General features: G+C 42.8%; 2 protein-coding genes across 2 annotated transcripts in view; one reads left to right on the top strand and one right to left on the bottom strand.

The window, feature by feature from the left end:
* The window catches only part of LOC139749579 (serine protease inhibitor 88Ea-like), a 34,626-nt gene that overhangs the window by 25,192 nt on the left and 1,934 nt on the right, over positions 1 to 7,500 (bottom strand). The gene's annotated exons all lie outside the window — the stretch shown is intronic.
* Positions 6,760 to 7,500, top strand: part of LOC139749578 (glycerophosphocholine phosphodiesterase GPCPD1-like) — a 167,162-nt gene continuing 166,421 nt past the window's right edge. The window contains exon 1 of the mRNA XM_071663646.1: positions 6,760 to 7,020. The gene's annotated coding sequence lies outside the window, so the exon portion shown is untranslated. The remainder of the gene's footprint in view (positions 7,021 to 7,500) is intronic.

Here is a 7,500-nt window from a genome sequence, read left to right as displayed (position 1 = left end):
AAGCAAAGACCATCCCCTTGGGCAACACCAAGCAAAGACCATCCCCTTGGGAAACACCAAGCAAAGACCATCCCCTTGGGGAAACACCAAGCAAAGACCATCCCCTTGGGAAACACCAAGCAAAGACCATCCCCTTGAGGAACACCAAGCAAAGACCATCCCCTTGAGGAACACCAAGCAAAGACCATCCCCTTGAGGAACACCAAGCAAAGACCATCCCCTTGGGGAAACACCAAGCAAAGACCATCCCCTTGGGAAACACCAAGCAAAGACCATCCCCTTGAGGAACACCAAGCAAAGACCATCCCCTTGAGGAACACCAAGCAAAGACCATCCCCTTGAGGAACACCAAGCAAAGACCATCCCCTTGGGGAACACCAAGCAAAGACCATCCCCTTGAGGAACACCAAGCAAAGACCATCCCCTTGGGGAACACCAAGCAAAGACCATCCTCTTGGGAACACCAAGCAAAGACCATCCCCTTGGGAGCAACACCAAGCAAAGACCATCCCCTTGGGGGAACACCAAGCAAAGACCATCCCCTTGGGGCAACACCAAGCAAAGACCATCCCCTTGGGGCAACACCAAAGAAAGAGAAGTCGACGATCGACAAGGAAAACGATGGAAAAGAAAATGGATATGAGCTCACAGAGCAATGGCGGAAACCCCGAAGAATGGGAGCTGAAGTCTGTCATTCTCGCTGACGTCGAAGTGTTGACGAAATGACATCACGGGGCTTCCGCCCTACGCGACCTTATGACGTCAACAGACCAGTTGTAATGTCAACACATCCTGTCGTGTACGTTAGCCTGGCGTTGCGGAAGCTATATTTGGTGGTTACGAGGACGACGAGTCGGAGACATTCCTGGGAAACGTAAGCCCTCAGACACACGAGGTGGAGACTCTCCTGGGAGACGTGAGCCCTCAAACACACGAGGTGGAGACTCTCCTGGGAAACGTAAGCCCTCAGAGACATGATGCGGAGACTCTCCTGGGAGACGTAAGCCCTCAGATACACGAGGTGGAGACTCTCCTGGGAGACGTAAGCCCTCAAAGACACGAGGTGGAGACTCTCCTGGGAAACGTAAGCCCTCAGAGACACGAAGTGGAGACTCTCCTGGGAAATAACACTTTGAACGCCGTGTTCACGACCCCTCGAGTATCAGGGGAGGTCAGGTCAAGGGGTCGTACCGTCGTGCTCAAGGCTTGTACCGTCGTGTTCAAGGCTCGTACCGTCGTGTTCAAGGCTCGTACCTTCGTGTTCAAGGCTCGTACCGTCGTGTTCAAGGCTCGTACCGTCGTGTTCAAGGCTTGTACCGTCGTGTTCAAGGCTCGCACCGTCGTGCTCAAGGCTCGTACCGTCGTGTTCAAGGCTCGTACCGTCGTGTTCAAGGCTCGTACCGTCGTGTTCAAGGCTCGTACCTTCGTGTTCGAGGCTCGTACCGTCGTGTTCAAGGCTCGTACCGTCGTGCTCAAGGCTCGTACCGTCGTGCTCAAGGCTCGTACCTTCGTGTTCAAGGCTCGTACCGTCGTGTTCAAGGCTCGTACCGTCGTGCTCAAGGCTCGTACCGTCGTGTACAAGGCTCGTACCGTCGTGTTCAAGGCTTGTACCGTCGTGTTCAAGGCTCGTACCGTCGTGCTCAAGGCTCGTACCGTCGTGTTCAAGGCTCGTACCGTCGTGTTCAAGGCTCGTACCGTCGTGTTCAAGGCTCGTACCTTCGTGTTCAAGGTATTCGGTGGCCCGCGCGAAGGTACAGACCACAGGAAACACAGCATACCAACATGGAGGGTCAGATACCAGAGGTTGCCCCCCTCCATAAACCACCAGACACCCCCACCCACCACCTCTGCTTGCTCTCTCTCTCTCTCTCTCTCTCTCTCTCTCTCTCTCTCTCTCTCTCTCTCTCTCTCTCTCTCTCTCTCTCTCTCTCTCTCTCTCTCTCTCTCTCACTCTGTCTCTCTCTCTCTCACACCCCCCCTCTCTCTCTCTCTCACCCCCCTCCTCTCTCTCTCTCTCTCTCTCTCTCTCTCTCTCTCTCTCTCTCTCTCTCTCTCTCTCTCTCTCTCTCTCTCTCTCTCTCTCTCTCTCTCTCTCGCACCTCCCCTTCTATCTCTCTCCCGCACCCCCCCCTTCTCTCTCTCTCTCACCCCCTCCTCTCTCTCTCTCTCTCTCTCTCTCTCTCTCTCTCTCTCTCTCTCTCTCTCTCTCCACACGACGATGGTAAGGGGGGGGAGGGGAGGGACGACACAGGAGAGAGCACACACACACACACACACACACAAGAGACATCCTCCACACCAAAATAACTCCGTGTGTCAAACCTACGTCTTCGGTCTGACCCATTTTGGACCTTTATTGTGAAGGAATCTGGTGGTTCCTGTAGTGTTTGAGATTCTATACCGTATGGCAGACTTGTGGGACATGTCTCTGCTACTTTTCGAAACCCTTCCTCTTTGGTTTTTCTGCTTCTCTCTGGTCCCTAATGCGTAGAAATTTTCTTCCATCTGTCTGTCCCTATCAAATAAAGGTTTCTTTAACTGTCTATCTTTCTTCCCTCGTCTGCTATAGACCCTATTAACTAACTCTAAACACAAAGGATCCCACTCTACATACTTGAGATCACTTTCACTTCCTTCCCTTCCTCCTCCCCGATGCTCATACCTTCCCCCCAAACACTAGACATGTCTCCTTTTATTTGGACTTTATACACGATTACAGAGGAAGGCTCAGTAACTTAGTTCATTTCGACTGTGAAATAAAAAAAAAAACGCCAAATCTTAAAAAACCCAACGCCAAATCTTTTAAAAAACCCAACGCCAAATCTTTTAAAAAAACCCAACGCCAAATCTTTTAAAAAACCCAACGCCAAATCTTTTAAAAAAACCCAACGCCAAATCTTTTAAAAAACCCAACGCCAAATCTTTTAAAAAACCCAACGCCAAATCTTTTAAAAAAAACCCAACGCCAAATCTTTTAAAAAAACCCAACGCCAAATCTTAAAAAAACCCAACGCCAAATCTTTTAAAAAACCCAACGCCAAATCTTTTAAAAAACCCAACGCCAAATCTTTTAAAAAACCCAACGCCAAATCTTTTAAAAAAAACCCAACGCCAAATCTTTTAAAAAAACCCAACGCCAAATCTTAAAAAAACCCAACGCCAAATCTTTTAAAAAACCCAACGCCAAATCTTTTAAAAAACCCAACGCCAAATCTTAAAAAACCCAACGCCAAATCTTTTAAAAAACCCAACGCCAAATCTTTAAAAAAAACCCAACGCCAAATCTTAAAAAAACCCAACGCCAAATCTTAAAAAACCCAACGCCAAATCTTAAAAAACCCAACGCCAAATCTTAAAAAACCCAACGCCAAATCTTAAAAAACCCAACGCCAAATCTTAAAAAACCCAACGCCAAATCTTTTAAAAAACCCAACGCCAAATCTTAAAAAACCCAACGCCAAATCTTAAAAAACCCAACGCCAAATCTTTTAAAAAACCCAACGCCAAATCTTAAAAAACCCAACGCCAAATCTTAAAAAACCCAACGCCAAATCTTAAAAAACCCAACGCCAAATCTTTTAAAAAACCCAACGCCAAATCTTAAAAAACCCAACGCCAAATCTTTTAAAAAACCCAACGCCAAATCTTTTAAAAAACCCAACGCCAAATCTTTTAAAAAAAACCCAACGCCAAATCTTAAAAAAACCCAACGCCAAATCTTAAAAAACCCAACGCCAAATCTTAAAAAAACCCAACGCCAAATCTTAAAAAAACCCAACGCCAAATCTTAAAAAACCCAACGCCAAATCTTAAAAAACCCAACGCCAAATCTTAAAAAAACCCAACGCCAAATCTTAAAAAAACCCAACGCCAAATCTTAAAAAAACCCAACGCCAAATCTTAAAAAAACCCAACGCCAAATCTTAAAAAAAACCCAACGCCAAATCTTAAAAAACCCAACGCCAAATCTTAAAAAACCCAACGCCAAATCTATCTTCATCTCTTAAATATTATACCAGTTGTTTACTATCTCACTTCAAAAACACCATAGGCTTTGCAAACAACTATTGTGGGGGGGTCATACTGTTTCCATGATGGTTTATTATTGTTTGCAAGTCTCTGTTGCCTTTTCTATATACGATAGACTACATTGGATTCATATGGTATGTAGGGCGCGACGCGCTGTCCATGGCCTACACGAAAGCAGATGAAGCGGTCAAGGTAAACCATTATGGAAGGTCTGTGGGGCTCGAGTGTGGATACTCGGCTCTGGCATCGTATATAGTAAACACAACAGCCAGAAACTGGACGCTGCAGGTGGAGCCATTGCAAAGGCAATGTATATATATATATATATATATATATATATATATATATATATATATATATATATATATATATATATATTGGAAAGGATCACAATTTTGCGCGTGATCAAGATATTCCTATGAGTCCACGGGGAAAATGAAACACGAAAAGTTCCCAAGTGCACTTTCGTGTAATAATCACATCATCAGGGGAGACACAAGAGAGAAATATAACAGTCAGTTGATATACATCGAAGAGACGAAGCTAGGACGACATTTGGTAAACATGTGATTGTGCAAATGGCTTTATGTATATTAGAAAGGGACAGAATATATATTCATCTCTTGCCTTTCAGCCACCATCTTATGTCTCTAATGCAACCATGAAGTAGACATGATATGATGTAAGAATGGATGACTTTGCTTTCGTAATGTGAAGAATTTGGATGTGATTCGTCAGCGTTCACGCAGTTATGAAATCAAGAAGGCATTCAGAGCGTGACGGATAAAATCAAAGACACACACACACACACAAACATATATATATTTCTTTCAATATATATATATATATATATATATATATATATATATATATATTTCTTTCAATATATATATATATATATATATATATGTTTGTGTGTGTGTGTCCATGTAAACATGTGATTGTCCATGTTTACCAAATGGCGTCTTAGCTTCGTCTCTTCGATGTATATCAACTGACTGTTATATTTCTCTCTTGTGTCTCCCCTGATGATGTGATGATTACACGAAAGTGCACTTGGGAACTTTTCGTGTTTCATTTTCCCCGTGGACTCATAGGAATATCTTGATCACGCGCAAAATTGTGATTCTTTCCAATATATATATATATATATATATATATATATATATATATATATATATATATATATATATATATGTATGAAGTATTCAAGGAAACATTTTACAGTTCATTTAAATGCAATTGGCAATTGGCGAAGAGCCATCCGCTGCTCGGGCGGGAAACTTCCAAGAGCCGTGACGCGCAAGACATATTTGCAATCTTGATTGCCTAAATTACCTGATTTTCTTTCCTATTCAATTCTAAGTAGAGAATCATTATGTATAATTTCGAAATGAATACTTTGAATATATGTATCATCCATCATAAGGTTATAAAAGTAATTTTCATCAAATATATTACTGATTCTTATAACTTCGAATGCTCAATTTTCAAATATGGCAGCATTTGTTGATGTAAATGTTGACTGAAATTATATGAAAAAAAAAAAAAGATCTGTGAGGTTCTGCAAGTCGGGTCATTTACATTATTTTTTGTAAAATTACTTTTTAAGTTTAGTGACAAACATAGATGGTGATGCATGACCTGGTAGCATTATAAGATTTAATAAATCCCATTTGAATTATATCTTGTAAGAGTTGTATCATCTTTCTTCTATTCTCATGTAATCTAATAATTACAGAATACATTACCTCAAGCATATATAAAACGCCTCGTCTCAGATTACTTATACACAGTTTCATTTTTTATCTTGATTTACTTTTCATTTAGAAATGCGGTTTTTCATATGAGAGAGAGAGAGAGAGAGAGAGAGAGAGAGAGAGAGAGAGAGAGAGAGAGAGAGAGAGAGAGAGAGAGAGAGAGAGAGAGAGAGAGAGAGAGAGAGGCGCTTCAATTTCCCAGGGGGGGTTGGGCGGTTGTTGGATCCCTCGGGCTAGTAGACATGTTTAGGGAGTGGAACGGGTTGAGGAGGAGGAGGAAGGAGGCTGTAACCAGTAAGGATGCCAGAGGAACGATGATTATTGACCGTGAGGTGTCGAGGGTAAAAGGGTGGGGCCGCTCTTTTTATTATTTTTTTTTTTGGGTGGTGACTTATCCCACGGGGATCAACACTGCAGAACCACAGGTGGATTGAGATTCTTTCTTTTTTTGTGTTTGGGTTATGCAAGAGTTGGGACCATTAAATCACGCTGTACTTATGGATGAATGTACGAGTCTTTGATCCACCCCAATAAGATATTCACAATAAAAATTCCATGTCTGCAAATTTTGTAGCTAAATACACTCATGATTATATAGGATATATCAATAATTTCACTAACGATCTAAATCCATATACAGCACAATGGTGTAGTGGTATTTTCTCATAGTATAATAGAATCATTCAATTCGTTCGGTTAAGGAACGGAGAGGTAGCAAGATGATCAAGGAACGATAGGAACGGAGTAATGTTCTATCTGCTCAAAATACTTAAAAAAAAAAGCTATTAACTCTAGATCAGTACTAGTTGATGACACACAATTTGGGAACTACTGAAAAGAAACGATTCTGATGAATACAAGGAGAAATTAGCATAGTAAAAGACGAAGAGGATTTGAAGGTGAGGCGTTCCGTTCCGTACAGCGAACGGGTTGAGCGTTGAGGACAAGGGAGGACAACGTGTGTGACTTATGTTTACAAATGTGGGTCAGAGTAAACCCCATGGCGGTGCTCAAGGTCACACCCACACACCCCCCCAATAACGATGCGTAGTAATAACCACCAGCCCAACAGCGTCACAAACTGGTACTTGAACGTGTTTTAATGGCGATATCAACGTGAGGGAAATGGACGACGTAACCTGGATGTCTGTGGGTCCAAGACGTGAGGGAAGTGTGTGTGGTTTACTTTTAAAAAGTTTCTTTCCCGTGAGGCGGACACCATCAACAGGAGGTTAGTGAAGATATATGGAAATATGTAACTTATTTAGATACTAAACTACTGGAACAGAGTTAGTAGTTAGTTGAATGTAAGGAAAATAATAGAATTCAAAAAGTGTGAGAAAGAGATGAAGAAATGGAGCCCCACAAGTGTACATCTCCCTCCCCACGTACAGTACAGATGAGGAATTGTACATCTGACGTAAGGCGGTGTGTACGTAATTGTACACCTGACGTAAGTTGGTGTGTACATAATGATCCATTTGTAATGCCCTTTGTTTACTGTACACCTGTGGGTCCCCCACATCTGTTGTACTGGACGGGGAGGGAGTTCTACACCTGTGGGGCCCCATATTGTATTGTACGGGGAGGGAGTTCTATACTCGTGGAGCCCCATATTGTATTGTACGGGGAGGGAGTTCTACACTCGTGGGGCCCCATATTGTATTGTACGGGGAGGGAGTTCTATAGTCGTGGAGCCCCCATCTCTTGT

The sequence above is a fragment of the Panulirus ornatus genome, chromosome 7 (genome assembly GCF_036320965.1).
Source record: "Panulirus ornatus isolate Po-2019 chromosome 7, ASM3632096v1, whole genome shotgun sequence".
Taxonomy (NCBI): Eukaryota; Metazoa; Arthropoda; class Malacostraca; order Decapoda; family Palinuridae; genus Panulirus; species Panulirus ornatus.
Note: the sequence above shows the minus strand (reverse complement) of the source record. Positions and strands in the feature narration are given on the sequence as shown.